Raw genomic sequence first — 16113 nt, 5'->3', positions numbered from 1 at the left:
AATTGATGACAAGCAACGGATTTTTTCATACTACTTATACTCGTAGAAAGGATTTAGATAGACATAGCGCCAACTTGAGAAAGGTCTTCAATGAACCATCGGTAGGATTGGAACAACGAATGAGTTGATATGATAACGAAGGAAGGGAAATCTTGAACGACCCACCGTAAGAATTGAAAAAGAACGAAGTAAAGGGATGAATCACCGGGTAAGAATTAGAGAACGAATGAAGATGCTTGAGAGGATTTAGATACAAGTGAAACAAAGAGATCACGAGCTGATAAGAGAATACTTGAATGATGCACCGGTAAGATTTGGTGAATGATAGCTGAAAGCTGACATGAATAATTCTGAGATGATGGGCTCCGGAGAAACAAACTGAGAAGACTCTTGAATTGCTCCGGATAGATGAAAAGAATTTTCACAACCGAAGAGAATTATGAGAGGATGGCAACAAGCTAGAATCACGAATCTTGAAGAGAATGGAGCAATATTAAAGAGAAAATCTTCTTCGATCTTCAAAATCCGAGAATGATTGTCGGATTTCGAGTTCCGGCAGACCCTTAAGGTTCAAACTCTGGGGTGCGCGCGAAGATTACACCTTCTACCTCACCGTCTCGCAAAGATCTAGACTACTGAAAGAACTGCACAAGAGACACAAGGTTTATACTGGTTCGGGCCACCGTTGTGGTGTAATACCCTACTCCAGTGTTTGGTGGGTGGATTGCCTCTTGGGGCTGATGATGATGAACAATACAAGGAAGAACAGCCTTGCGAGGGTCTGCTCTTGGCTGGGGCGACGAACTGCTAGGAGGAGTTCAGTCACCCTTCTCTCTCTCTTACTTACTCACACTCACCGCCCCCCCTTGTTATGTGGGTGGTTGATCCTATTTATAGAGGCCCTGGTCCTCTTCCCAAATATCGAGCGGGAAGGGAGCCAACAATGGCGGGCTAATTTGAAGGGGGACGTCAAGTATCAGCTATCCTGACAAAAGTAGTCTTCGCCTGCGCAAAGCTCTGGTGATGACACCGTCTTGGGCTCCACGGTGACCTCCGTCTCGTAGTCCTCCTGGTCTTGGTCTCGTTGCACCGAAATGGCAACCTTTGCCTGATGCCTCGGTACTCCGCGGCTACGCTTGCTCCCTTTGCACCAAAGAGGAAAGGAGGACGCTGCGCGGGCTGGCACCCGCCTGGCGCCTTTGATCATCATGGCTTGCGTCATGGGCACCTCGCGAGGTACCCCACCTTGATTTCTTCGCCTCCTCGCGAGCCAGCCTGACGAGTCCGCGCCTGAGGAAGCTCCACGTCGTCCGCCCTGCGACGCTTAGCCCCTCGCGAGGGTCTTGAGTCTTGTGTTGATGAAGATGGGCCGTGCTGGGCCCCCTTTGAGCCATGCCGCAGGCCGCAAGCAGGCAAGTCTGGGGACCCCCATTCCCAGAACGCCGACAGTAGCCCCCGGGCCCAAGGCGCGCCCGGACTTGGCCGTGCCGAGAGGCGAAAGGGCAAGGGCGAAGCGCCGCGGGCCCTAACAGCCTGCGGCCTTGGGCACCGCGTGGCGGTTGATGGGATGTGGGTGTCTCCGCTTCCCCATGATGCCTCGGTGATCGCGCGGGTTGGACAAGTCCCTGCATGCAAATCGTGTCATGATTACCTGCGATCGTGGAGGCCGGCGGTTGGCCTTCGCCGGCTATAAGTACGGAACTACGCGTGCCCTTCCAGTCCATCGCTCCTTGCTCCTCCTTCTTCCCAGTCCTTGCTCCATCTTGCCGCGATGGCTCCGATTCGCCGTTTCTCTGCAGCAGAGAAGGGAAAGGCCTGCCAGGTCAAGCCTACCTCTCCCGCACCCAAGCGCGGCCGAGGGCGCCCCCGGAAGCATCACGTGGTCGCCACAGCAGCTTCCCGCGGTCGCGGAGATGGTTCCTAGCGCGGTGACAGGCGAGCTGAAGGAAATATGCCCTAGAGGCAATAATAAAGTTATTATTTATTTCCTTATATCATGATAAATGTTTATTATTCATGCTAGAATTGTATTAACCGGAAACATAATACATGTGTGAATACATAGACAAACAAAGTGTCACTAGTATGCCTCTACTTGACTAGCTCGTTAATCAAAGATGGTTATGTTTCCTAACCATGAACAAAGAGTTGTTATTTGATTAACAAGGTCACATCATTAGTTGAATGATCTGATTGACATGACCCATTCCATTAGCTTAGCACCCGATCATTTAGTATGTTGCTATTGTTTTCTTCATGACTTATACATGTTCCTGTGACTATGAGATTATGCAACTCCCGTTTACCGGAGGAACACTTTGTGTGCTACCAAACGTCACAACATAACTGGGTGATCATAAAGGTGCTCTACAAGTGTCTCCAAAGGTACTTGTTGGGTTGGCGTATTTCGAGATTAGGATTTGTCACTCCAAATGTTGGAGAGGTATCTCTGGGCCCTCTCGGTAATGCACATCACATAAGCCTTGCAAGCATTACAACTAATGTGTTAGTTGTGAGATGATGTACTACGGAACGAGTAAAGAGACTTGCCGATAACGAGATTGAACTAGGTATTGGATACCGACGATCGAATCTCGGGCAAGTAACATACCGATGACAAAGGGAACAACGTATGTTGTTATGCGGTCTGACCGATAAAGATCTTCGTAGAATATGTAGGAGCCAATATGGGCATCCAGGTCCCGCTATTGGTTATTGACCGGAGACGTATCTCGATCATGTCTACATTGTTCTCGAACCGTAGGGTCCGAACGCTTAAAGTTACGATGACAGTTTCATTGTGAGTTTGTGTATTTTGATGTACCGAAGGATGTTCGGAGTCCCAGATGTGATCACGGACATGACGAGGAGTCTCAAAATGGTCGAGACATAAAGATCGATATATTGGACGACTATACTCGGACACCGGAATTGTTCTGGGTGATTTCGGATAAAACCAGAGTGCTGGAGGGGTTACCGAACCCCCCGGGGAAGTAATGGGCCTTATTGGGCCTGAGGGGAGAGAGAGGGCAGCAGCCCAGGAGGTGGCGCGCCCCCCTCATGGGGAGTCTGAATAGGACTAGGAGGGGGGGGCGGCCCCCCTTTCCCTCTCCCTCTCCCTCTCTTTCCTTCCCCCTCCCTATTCCTAGTTGGACTAGGAAAGGGGAGTCCTACTCCCACTAGGAGAAGGACTCCCCCCCTCTCCTTGGCGCACCAAGGGCCGTCCGGCCTCCCCCTTTCTCCTTTATATATGGGGGCAGGGGCACCCTAGAACACACAAGTTGATCTTCGTGATCGTTCCTTAGCCGTGTGCGGTGCCCCCCTCCACGATATTACAGCTCGATCATATTGTAGTGGTGCTTAGGCGAAGCCCTGCGACATGAACATCAAGATTGTCACCACGCCGTCGTGCTGACGAAACTCCTCCCCGAAGCTTTGCTGGATCGGAGCCCGGGGTGCGTCATCGAGTTGTACGTGTGTCAAGAACTTGGAGGTGCCGGAGTAACGGTGCTTGGATCGGTCGGACCGGGAATACATACGACTACTTCCTCTACGTTGCGTCAACACTTCTGCTTCGGTCTACGAGGGTACGTAGACAACACTCTCCCCTCTCGTTGCTATGCATCACCATGATCTTGCGTGTGCGTAGGAATTTTTTTGAAATTACTACGTTCCCCAACAGTGGCATCCGAGCCTAGGTTTTATGTGTCGATGTTATATGCATGAGTAGAACACAAGTGAGTTGTGGGCGATATAAGTCATACTGCTTACCAGCATGTCATACTTTGGTTCGGCGGTATTGTTGGACGAAGCGGCCCGGACCGACATTACGCGTACGCTTACGCGAGACCAGTTCTCCCGACGTGCTTTGCACATAGGTGGCTTGCGGGTGACAGTTTCTCCAACTTTAGTTGAACTGAGTGTGGCTACGCCCGGTCCTTGCGAAGGTTAAAACAGCACCAACTTGACAAACTATCGTTGTGGTTTTGATGCGTAGGTAAGATTGGTTCTTGCTTAAGCCCGTAGCAGCCACGTAAAACTTGCAACAAACAAAGTAGAGGACGTCTAATTTGTTTTTGCAGGGCATGTTGTGATGTGATATGGTCAAGACATGATGCTAAATTTTATTGTATGAGATGATCATGTTTTGTAACCGAGTTATCGGCAACTGGCAGGAGCCATATGGTTGTCGCTTTATTGTATGCAATGCAATCGCGCTGCAATGCTTTACTTTATCACTAAGCGGTAGCGATAGTCGTGGAAGCATAAGATTGGCGAGACGACAACGATGCTACGATGGAGATCAAGGTGTCGCGCCGGTGACGATGGTGATCATGACGGTGCTTCGGAGATGGAGATCACAGGCACAAGATGATGATGGCCATATCATATCACTTATATTGATTGCATGTGATGTTTATCTTTTATGCATCTTATCTTGCTTTGATTGACGGTAGCATTATAAGATGATCTCTCACTAAAATTATCAAGAAGTCTTCTCCCTGAGTATGCACCGTTGCGAAAGTTCTTCGTGCTGAGACACCACGTGATGATCGGGTGTGATAGGCTCTATGTTCAAATACAACGGGTGCAAAACAGTTGCACACGCGGAATACTCAGGTTATACTTGACGAGCCAAGCATATGCAGATATGGCCTCGGAACACGGAGACCGTCGAGCGTGAATCATATAGTAGATATGATCAACATAGCGATGTTCACCAATGAAACTACTCCATCTCACGTGATGATCGGACATGGTTTAGTTGATTTGGATCACGTGATCACTTAGAGGATTAGAGGGATGTCTATATAAGTGGGAGTTCTTTAAAGTAATTTGATTAATTAAACTTAAATTTATCATGAACTTAGTACCTGATAGTATCTTGCTTATGTATGTTTGATTGTAGATAGATGGCCCATGCTGTTGTTCCGTTGAATTTTAATGTGTTCCTTGAGAAAGCAAAGTTGAAAGATGATGGTAGAAATTACACGGACTGGGTCCGTAACTTGAGGATTATCCTCATTGCTGCACAGAAGAATTACGTCCTGGAAGCACCGCTGGGTGCCAGGCCTGCTGCTGGAGCAACACCAGATGTTATGAACGTCTGGCAGAGCAAAGATGATGACTACTCGATAGTTCAGTGTGCCATGCTTTACGGCTTAGAATCGGGACTTGAACGACGTTTTGAACGTCATGGAGCATATGAGATGTTCCAGGAGTTGAAGTTAATATTTCAAGCAAATGCCCGGATTGAGAGATATGAAGTCTCCAATAAGTTCTATAGCTGCAAGATGGAGGAGAATAGTTCTGTCAGTGAGCATATACTCAAAATGTCTGGTTATAATAATCACTTGATTCAGATGGGAGTTAATCTTCCAGATGATTGTGTCATTGACAGAATTCTCCAATCACTGCCACCAAGCTACAAGAGCTTCATGATGAACTATAATATGCAAGGGATGAATAAAACTATTCCCGAGCTCTTCGCAATGCTGAAAGCTGCGGAGGTAGAAATCAAAAAGGAGCATCAAGTGTTGATGGTCAACAAGACCACTAGTTTCAAGAAAAAGGGCAAAGAGAAGAAGAGGAGGAACTTCAAGAAGAACGGCAAGCAAGTTGCTGCTCAAGAGAAGAAACCCAAGTCTGGACCTAAGCCTGAAACTGAGTGCTTCTACTGCAAGCAGACTGGTCACTGGAAGCGGAACTGCCCCAAGTATTTGGCGGATAAGAAGGATGGCAAGGTGAACAAAGGTATATGCGATATACATGTTATTGATGTGTACCTTACTAATGCTCGCAGTAGCACCTGGGTATTTGATACTGGTTCTGTTGCTAATATTTGCAACTCGAAACCGGGACTACAGATTAAGCGAAGATTGGCTAAGGACGAGGTGACGATGCGCGTGGGAAACGGTTCCAAAGTCGATGTGATCGCGGTCGGCACGCTACCTCTACATCTACCTTCGGGATTAGTATTAGACCTAAATAATTGTTATTTGGTGCCAGCGTTGAGCATGAACATTATATCTGGATCTTGTTTAATGCGAGACGGTTATTCATTTAAATCAGAGAATAATGGTTATTCTATTTATATGAGTAATATCTTTTATGGTCATGCACCCTTGAAGAGTGGTCTATTCTTATTGAATCTCGATAGTAGAGATACAAATATTCATAATGTTGAAGCCAAAAGATGCAGAGTTGATAATGATGGTGCAACTTATTTGTGGCACTGCCGTTTAGGTCATATCGGTGTAAAACGCATGAAGAAACTCCATACTGATGGACTTTTTGATTATGAATCACTTGGTACTTGCGAACCGTGCCTCATGGGCAAGATGACTAAAACACCGTTCTCCGGTACTATGGAGAGAGCAACAGATTTGTTGGAAATCATACATACAGATGTATGTGGTCCGATGAATATTGAGGCTCGTGGCGGATATCGTTATTTTCTCACCTTCACAGATGACTTAAGCAGATATGGATATATCTACTTAATGAAACATAAGTCTGAAACATTTGAAAAGTTCAAAGAATTTCAGAGTGAAGTTGAAAATCATCGTAACAAGAAAATAAAGTTTCTACGATCTGATCATGGAGGAGAATATTTGAGTTACGAGTTTGGTGTTCATTTGAAGCAATGCGGAATAGTTTCGCAACTCACGCCACCTGGAACACCACAGCGTAATGGTGTGTCCGAACGTTGTAATCGTACTTTACTAGATATGGTGCGATCTATGATGTCTCTTACTGATTTACCGCTATCGTTTTGGGGTTATGCTTTAGAGACGGCCGCATTCACGTTGAATAGGGCACCATCAAAATCCATTGAGACAACGCCTTATGAACTATGGTTTGGCAAGAAACCAAAGTTGTCGTTTCTGAAAGTTTGGGGCTGCGATGCTTATGTGAAAAAGCTTCAACCTGATAAGCTCGAACCCAAATCGGAGAAATGTGTCTTCATAGGATATCCAAAGGAAACTATTGGATACACCTTCTATCACAGATCCGAAGGCAAGACTTTTGTTGCTAAATTCGGAAACTTTCTGGAGAAGGAGTTTCTCTTGAAAGATGTGAGTGGGAGGAAAGTAGAACTTGATGAGGTAACTGTACCTGCTCCCTTATTGGAAAGTAGTACATCACAGAAAACTGTTTCTACGACACCTACACCAATTAGTGAGGAAGCTAATGATAATGATCATGAAACTTCAGGACAAGATACTACTGAACCTCGTAGATCAACCAGAGTGAGAACCGCGCCAGAGTGGTACGGAAATCCCGTTCTGGAAATCATGCTGCTAGATCATGATGAACCTACGAACTATGAAGAAGCGATGGTGATCCCAGATTCCGCAAAATGGCTTGAAGCCATGAAATCTGAGATGGGATCCATGTATGAGAACAAAGTATGGACTTTGGTTGACTTGCCCGATGATCGGCAAGCAATTGAGAATAAATGGATCTTCAAGAAGAAGAATGACGCTGACGGTAATATTATTGTCTACAAAGCTCGACTTGTCGCAAAAGGTTTTCGACAAGTTCAAGGGGTTGACTACGATGAGACCTTCTCACCCGTAGCGATGCTTAAGTCTGTCCGAATCATGTTAGCAATTGCCGCATTTTATGATTATGAAATTTGGCAGATGGATGTCAAAACTGCATTCCTGAATGGATTTCTGGAAGAAGAGTTGTATATGATGCAACCGGAAGGTTTTGTCGATCCAAAGGGAGCTAACAAAGTGTGGAAGCTCCAGCGATCCATTTATGGACTGGTGCAAGCCTCTCGGAGTTGGAATAGACGCTTTGATAGTGTGATCAAAGCATTTGGGTTTATACAGACTTTCGGAGAAGCCTGTATTTACAAGAAAGTGAGTGGGAGCTCTATAGCATTTCTGATATTATATGTGGATGACATATTACTGATTGGAAATGATATAGAATTTCTGGATAGCATAAAGGGATACTTGAATAAGAGTTTTTCAATGAAAGACCTCGGTGAAGCTGCTTACATATTAGGCATAAAAATCTATAGAGATAGATCAAGACGCTTAATTGGACTTTCACAAAGCACATACCTTGACAAGATTTTGAAGAAGTTCAAAATGGATCAAGCAAAGAAAGGGTTCTTGCCTGTGTTACAAGGTGTGAAGTTGAGTCAGACTCAATGCCCGACCACTGCAGAAGATAGAGAGAAAATGAAAGATGTTCCCTATGCTTCAGCCATAGGCTCTATCATGTATGCAATGCTGTGTACCAGATCTGATGTGTGCCTTGCTATAAGTTTAGCAGGGAGGTACCAAAGTAATCCAGGAGTGGATCACTAGACAGCGGTCAAGAACATCCTGAAGTACCTGAAAAGGACTAAGGATATGTTTCTCATATATGGAGGTGACAAAGAGCTCATTGTAAACGGTTACGTTGATGCAAGCTTTGACACTGATCCGGATGATTCTAAATCGCAAACTGGATATGTGTTCACATTAAATGGTGGAGCTGTCAGTTGGTGCAGTTCTAAACAAAGCGTCGTGGCGGGATCTACATGTGAAGTGGAGTACATAGCTGCTTCAGAAGCAGCAAACAAAGGAGTCTGGATGAAGGAGTTCATATCCGATCTAGGTGTCATACCTAGTGCATCGGGTCCAATGAAAATCTTTTGTGACAATACTCGTGCAATTGCCTTGGCAAAGGAATCCAGATTTCACAAAAGAACCAAGCACATCAAGAGACGCTTCAATTCCATCCGGGATCTAGTCCAGGTGGGAGACATAGAGATTTGCAAGATACATACGGATCTGAATGTAGCAGACCCGTTGACTAAGCCTCTTCCACGAGCAAAACATGATCAGCACCAAGGCTCCATAGGTGTTAGAATCATCACTGTGTAATCTAGATTATTGACTCTAGTGCAAGTGGGAGACTGAAGGAAATATGCCCTAGAGGCAATAATAAAGTTATTATTTATTTCCTTATATCATGATAAATGTTTATTATTCATGCTAGAATTGTATTAACCGGAAACATAATACATGTGTGAATACATAGACAAACAAAGTGTCACTAGTATGCCTCTACTTGACTAGCTCGTTAATCAAAGATGGTTATGTTTCCTAACCATGAACAAAGAGTTGTTATTTGATTAACGAGGTCACATCATTAGTTGAATGATCTGATTGACATGACCCATTCCATTAGCTTAGCACCCAATCGTTTAGTATGTTGCTATTGCTTTCTTCATGACTTATACATGTTCCTGTGACTATGAGATTATGCAACTCCCGTTTACCGGAGGAACACTTTGTGTGCTACCAAACGTCACAACATAACTGGGTGATCATAAAGGTGCTCTACAGGTGTCTCCAAAGGTACTTGTTGGGTTGGCGTATTTCGAGATTAGGATTTGTCACTCCGAATGTCGGAGAGGTATCTCTGGGCCCTCTCGGTAATGCACATCACATAAGCCTTGCAAGCATTACAACTAATGTGTTAGTTGTGAGATGATGTATTACGGAACGAGTAAAGAGACTTGCCGATAACGAGATTGAACTAGGTATTGGATACCGACGATCGAATCTCGGGCAAGTAACATACCGATGACAAAGGGAACAACGTATGTTGTTATGCGGTCTGACCGATAAAGATCTTCGTAGAATATGTAGGAGCCAATATGGGCATCCAGGTCCCGCTATTGGTTATTGACCGGAGACGTATCTCGGTCATGTCTACATTGTTCTCGAACTGTAGGGTCTGCACGCTTAAAGTTATGATGACAGTTTCTTTATGAGTTTGTGTATTTTGATGTACCGAAGGATGTTCGGAGTCCCGAATGTGATCACGGACATGACGAGGAGTCTCGAAATGGTCGAGACATAAAGATCGATATATTGGACGACTATATTCGGACACCGGAATTGTTCCGGGTGATTTCGGATAAAACCGAAGTGCCGGAGGGGTTACCGGAACCCCCCGGGGAAGTAATGGGCCTTATTGGGCCTGAGGGGAGAGAGAGGGCAGCAGCCCAGGAGGTGGCGCGCCCCCCCTCATGGGGAGTCCGAATAGGACTAGGAGGGGGGCGCGGCCCCCCTTTCCCTCTCCCTCTCCCTCTCTTTCCTTCCCCTTCCTATTCCTAGTTGGACTAGGAAAGGGGAGTCCTACTCCCACTAGGAGAAGGACTCCCCCCTCTCCTTGGCGCACCAAGGGCCGGCCAGCCTCCCCCTTGCTCCTTTATATACGGGGGCAGGGGGCACCCTAGAACACACAAGTTGATCTTCGTGATCATTCCTTAGCCGTGTGCGGTGCCCCCCTCCACGATATTACACCTCGATCATATTGTAGTGGTGCTTAGGCGAAGCCCTGCGATAGTTGAACATCAAGATCGTCACCACGCCGTCGTGCTGACGAAACTCCTCCTCGAGGCTTTGCTGGATCGGTGCCCGGGGTGCGTCATCGAGTTGTACGTGTGTCAAGAACTCGGAGGTGCCGGAGTAACGGTGCTTGGATCGGTCGGACCGGGAAGACGTACGACTACTTCCTCTACGTTGCGTCAATGCTTCCGCTTTGGTCTACGAGGGTACGTAGACAACACTCTCCCCTCTCGTTGCTATGCATCACCATGATCTTGCGTGTGCGTAGGAAATTTTTTGAAATTACTACGTTCCCCAACACGAGCTGCTATGGACGGAGGACGCGCCTTGGTTGCGCGCTCCCCTAGGCCACACTTTCGCGTTCCGGAGGTGCTGCCAGAGTTCGTCGTATAGTCGGCGGAGCCTACTATCGCCCGGCTCCAACTCCCTCGCTTCCTCCTTGGTGAGCTCCCGGCCGGTGCCCCGGGCGGCCTCTGGCTACAGGCGGATGGCTGTTGCAGCCAGGCCTCATGGGCTGCACCGGAGGTCTCCGCCACTGGGAGCTTGGCCCTGACCTGTGGTTGGCAGGCGTTTGCCCGTGCTCGCGTCCTGGAGCGCCGGTGCACCCTGCACTTTAAGTTTGACGGTGATGCCACCCTCTATGTGAGGGTGTTTGGGGAAGATGGTCGCCGCGCAGGGTGTTGCCCTGAGGACGACGATCGCGCCCGGGGACCCAGCCTCGACGACGACGGAGGAGACAGCGCCCGCATGGTTGGCGGCGCTCAAGGCTCCCCAAGCTTCATCGACTCTTCTTCAAGCGACTCTTCCAGCGGTGGCCGCAGTCAGCCCCCGCGCCGTCGCGCTTGCTTGGGAGGCGGCAGTACGTCCGCCCGCCGTCGCGCCCCGGTGAAGCGCGAGAGGGAGTCTGCTTGATCCTCAGAGACAGCCCGAGTCTCCTCCGCAGGCCGGTGCGAGGCGAGCCACGCTGGGCTTGTCCTTTCTCTCCTTTTGTTTCCTGCATAAAAGAAAACAACTGCATGGAGCCCCGCGGGGGCGTGTTCGGGGTTATTGCTATTAACCATTACCTTGATTCCGTTTTCGTGCCTTTCGGTTGTGTGTCTGCGCGTGGATAGTTCCCGACCCCGGCCGTGGGGGGGGCGACCGACCCAAGCCCTTTGTTTGTGTCGTTGTGCCCGTGGGGCACGGACTAGAGGGGTGCTCCTGTAAGGGGCCCAGGTCGCGAACCCTTTGAATGACTAGGATAGGAACGCTCGTGAGGGCGTTCAGCTGCCGCCCTCTCACGAGGCCTTGCGCAAGAGAAATCAAAGCGGGGGAGCAAAAATCGATGAACCACAAACCAACGACGGCGGCAACTTCAATTAAACTTCAAATGCGAACAAACAAGCCAACTGCGGAAAGCAAATGAAAAAGGCGCGTCCGGCACCTAATCTAGTCTTCGACGTCTTCTCACCAGTGCGGAGCTAAGTGCTGCCACTGGGCGTGGGAGGGAGCCCCAGGGCCTGAGGCCGGCACTCCTGAGACTCCGGGGCGTGTACAGCCCCACTCATTATTACGTGAGAGTGTCACGGGCGGCGAGCTTCACAGGCGTTGGCCTTCTTCACAGGCTCCGGGCCTTTTCCAAAACACGATAGCTTCACAGGCACTCGCCTTGCTTCACAGGCTCTGGGCCTTTTCCAAAATGTGATAGCTTCACAGGCGCTCGCCTTGCTTCACAGGCTTTGGGCCTTTTCCAAAATGTGATAGCTTCACAGGCACTCGCCTTGCTTCACAGGCTCTGGGCCTTTTCCAAAATGCGATAGCTTCACAGGCACTCGCCTTGCTTCACAGGCTCTGGGCCTTTTCCAAAATGCGATAGCTTCACAGGCACTCGCCTTGCTTCACAGGCTCTAGGCCTTTTCCAAAATGTGATAGCTTCACAGGCACTCGTCTTGCTTCACAGGCTCTGGGCCTTTTCAGGGGTAGAACCTCTGGAGGTGCTGGATGTTCCATGCATTCTGGACCGGCACTCCCTCCTGAGTCTCCAAGCGCGCGGAGCTGGGCCTAGAAACATGAACAACCTTGAACGGGCCCTCCCACATGGGAGAGAGCTTGTGCAGTCCCTCCCTGGAGAGAACCCGCCTAAGCACGAGGTCTCCTACCTCAAGAGTCCTGGGACGGATGTTGCGGCAGTGATATCGCTGCAATGCTTGCTGGTACCTCGTCGCTCGCAGCGCGGCTTCTCGGCGACGTTCCTCCCCCAACATGAGGTCCATCCCCCGCATGGCGTCCTGCTGCGCCTCGTCGAACGCTAGGACCCACGCGGAGCGATGTCTGACCTCATGAGGGAGGACCGCTTCCGCTCCGTAGACCAGGAAGAACGGGGTCTCTCCAGTTGGTTTGGTCGTGGCGGTGCGGATGGACCACAGCATGGACTGAAGCTCGTCGTACCAACCTCTACCACAGGCCTCCAGCTTCTTCTTGAACGTCCTGGTCTTGAGGCCCCTCAGGACCTCCGCGTTGGCTCGCTCGGCCTGGCCGTTGCTTCGGGGATGCGCCACTGAGGCGTAGCATATCTGCGTTCCAAGGTTAGCACAGTATGTTTTGAAGAGGTTATTGGTGAACTACGAACCGTTGTCTGTGATGATGCAATTCGGCACCCCGAACTGGCTCACGATGCCCTTGATGAACTTGATCGCGGAACCTGCGGGAATGGTGCGGACAGCCTCTACTTCAGTCCACTTGGTGAATTTGTCCACGGCAACATAGAGGTAGCGGTGGCCCCCTGGCGCCCGAGGAAACGGGCCCAAGATGTCCAGCCCCCAGACTGCGAATGGCCACAAAAGGGGGATAGTCTGCAAGCCTCCTGCTGGCTGATGGATCTGCTTGGCGTGGAACTAGCAGGCTTCACAAGCTTTCACTAGTTCCACGGCGTCATTGAGCGCGGTGGGCCAATAAAACCCACTGCAGAATGCCTTGCCGACGAGGGTCCGCGATGATGAACGATGTCTGCAGTCTCCGCCGTGTATATCTTCCAGTAGTTCCTTCCCTTGCTCCCTGGAGATACAGTGCAGGGATACATCGTTTGGTCGCTTCCGGTAGAGCTCTCCATCTTTGATGCAGTATGTCGTGGCCTGGCGTGCCACTCGCTCCGCTTCCTCCTCCTTCTCCGGCAAGGTCCCTTGCGCTAAGTAGCTCCGGAGCTCCGTGATCCAACATCCCTCCTGAGGTTCTATCGTCAGGAGCAGGCGCGCTCCTGAGGCCGGACCACAGGTCGGAGCTCCTGAGGCAGGTGGCTGGGGGAGCTCCTCCCAGGGCTGAGCCATGTTTGATAATGACGGCAGAGCTGAGGGCTTGAAGAGTCGCTCCTCAAAAACGCCAGGCTCCTGGGGTAACCGTCTGGACGCACGTTTGGCAATGTCGTCAGCCTCCTGATTGGTGCCACGGGGCACATGCTGCAACTCCAACCTCCAGAATTGCTTCTCCATCTTGCGGACTTCCGCAAGGTAGGCTTCCATGTGCTCATCCTTCGGCTCGTACACCTTGTTGGAGAAATTGACGAGGAGCTGCGAATCGCCCTTGATGGTGAGGCGTTTCACTCCCAGGGCAGCCGCGGCCTTCAAGCCCGCTATTAAACCTTCATACTCCGCTATGTTGTTGGAGACATTTTCGCCTTGCTGGAAACAGAGTTGCACAGCGTAATAGAGCTTGTCCTGTGTGGGCGATATAAGCACCGCCCCAGCTCCAGCGCCATGCCTGGAGAACGCCCCATCGAAGTACATGACCCAGCCTTCTGGCGCCTCGCTTCCCGGGGATAGGGACCGATCCTCATTGGCCTTGAGGCCTGGCGCCTCCGTCCACTCTGCCACAAAATCCGCCAATGCTGCTCCCTTGATGACCCTGGTCATGATGAATTCGAGCTGAAACGCTTGCAGTTCTATGTTCCACTCAGCGACCCTTCCAGCTGAATTAGGGCTCCTGAGCACTCTCTCCAGGGGGTATGACGAGACGACCTTGATGTGGTGACCCTGAAAATAGTGTTGCAGCTTGCGCGAAGCCATCAGTAGCGCGAGGAGGAGTTTCTGAGGCATGGGATACCGTGCTCTTGCATCCCGCAACACTGTGCTGACGAAGTACACTGGGTGCTCAATGAGGCGGAGTGCGTCAGTGCTGGTGGCTCCTTCCGGAGACCGTGGCGCCTCTTGAGGCAATGAGACCTCCTGAGACTGGCCATCTGGAAGAGGGGCCTCTTCCGCCTCTGGTGCGCCCCTCTGCGGCGGCTGATCCTCCTCAGCCGCGGTGGCGGTTTCTGCAGGCCTTCCTTGTCCCTGTTCTGCCTTGTCCCGGGCTGCTGCCATGGTTTTGATTCGGCGCTCCTCTCTGACTGCCACCAAGGCTGCGCTGGCGGAGTAGGGAGTGGCTGCGAGGTAAAGCACCAGGGGCTCCTGAGGGCGCGGTGCCACCATGACCGGTGGGCTGGTCAGGTATCTCTTGAGATCCTGGAATGCCTTGTCGGCCTCTTCAGTCCACTCGAAGGGCCCCTTCTTCTTCATTAGCTGGAAGAAGGGCAGGGCTCGCTCTCCCAACTTGGAGATGAAGCGCCCTAGCGCGGTCACGCGCCCCGTGAGCTTCTGCATTTCTCTGAGGGTATTTGGCGGGCTCATATCTTCCACCGCCTTGACCTTCTCTGGGTTAGCCTCGATGCCTCGGTGGGACACGAGGAAACCCACGAGCTTGCCCGAGGGGACTTCAAACACACACTTCTCTGGGTTGAGCCGTAGGTTCACTGCGTTGAGGCTCGCGAAGGTTTCCTCCAAGTCCTGTATCAAGGTCTTGGCCTCCCGAGACTTTACCATGATATCATCAACATAAGCTTCAACATTCTTCCTGAGCTGCAGGCCCAAGGTGATGTGCATCAGCCGCTGAAAGGTCGCCCCTGCTTTACGCAGCCCGAATGGCATGCACGTGTAGCAGTATACCCCACACGGGGTTAGGAAGGCTGTCTTCTCGATGTCTTCTACCGCCATCTTGACCTGGTGATACCCAGAGAAGGCATCCAGGAAGCATAACAGGTCGCATTCCGCAGTGGAATCGATGATCTGGTCGATGCAGGGGAGTGGGAACGGATCTTGCGGGCATGCTTCGTTGAGGTTGGTGAAGTCGACACACATACGCTCCTTCCCTCCCTTCTTTGGCACAACGACAGGGTTGGCCAACCAATATGGGTATCGGACCTCGCGGATGACCCCAGCGGCTTCTAATTTGCGGGTCTCTTGGATGATGAAGGCCTGCTTTTTTGTGGACTGCCGCCTGGCCTTCTGCTTCACAGGGCGCACGTTGGCGCACACGTTGAGGTGATGCTCGATTACACTCCTGGGGATCCCTGCCAACTGGTCCGGCTCCCAAGCGAATACCTTCTTGTTTGCGCGCAGGAACCCGACCAGGGCCTCCTCCTGCTCGGGTTTGAGGTGGGCGCCTATGGTGAAAGTGGCGTCGGTGGACCCGTCCTCATCGACGGGTATCTGCTTGGTTTCTGCCTTGTCTTGGGTGAACAACTGCTTCTTCTTGGCGGGTGCAGCCCCCTTGGGCCCGGGGGTCTGCAAGTCGGCGGGCTGTGCCGACGCCGCCGTCTTGAAGGTGAGCTTGAGCGCCCACAGCGCGTCCCCGGTGTCTCCGTGCACAGTAAGGACACCGCTGCTCCCGGGCATCTTCATGAGGTTGTACGCCGGGTGCGTCGCGGCCATGAATCGGGCCAGCGCTGGATAGCCGA

This window comes from Triticum aestivum, chromosome 3A, assembly GCF_018294505.1.
Source record: "Triticum aestivum cultivar Chinese Spring chromosome 3A, IWGSC CS RefSeq v2.1, whole genome shotgun sequence".
In the NCBI taxonomy this organism is placed as follows: Eukaryota; Viridiplantae; Streptophyta; class Magnoliopsida; order Poales; family Poaceae; genus Triticum; species Triticum aestivum.
The sequence above is the reverse complement of the archived record's forward strand: the minus strand, read 5'-3'. Positions refer to the sequence as shown.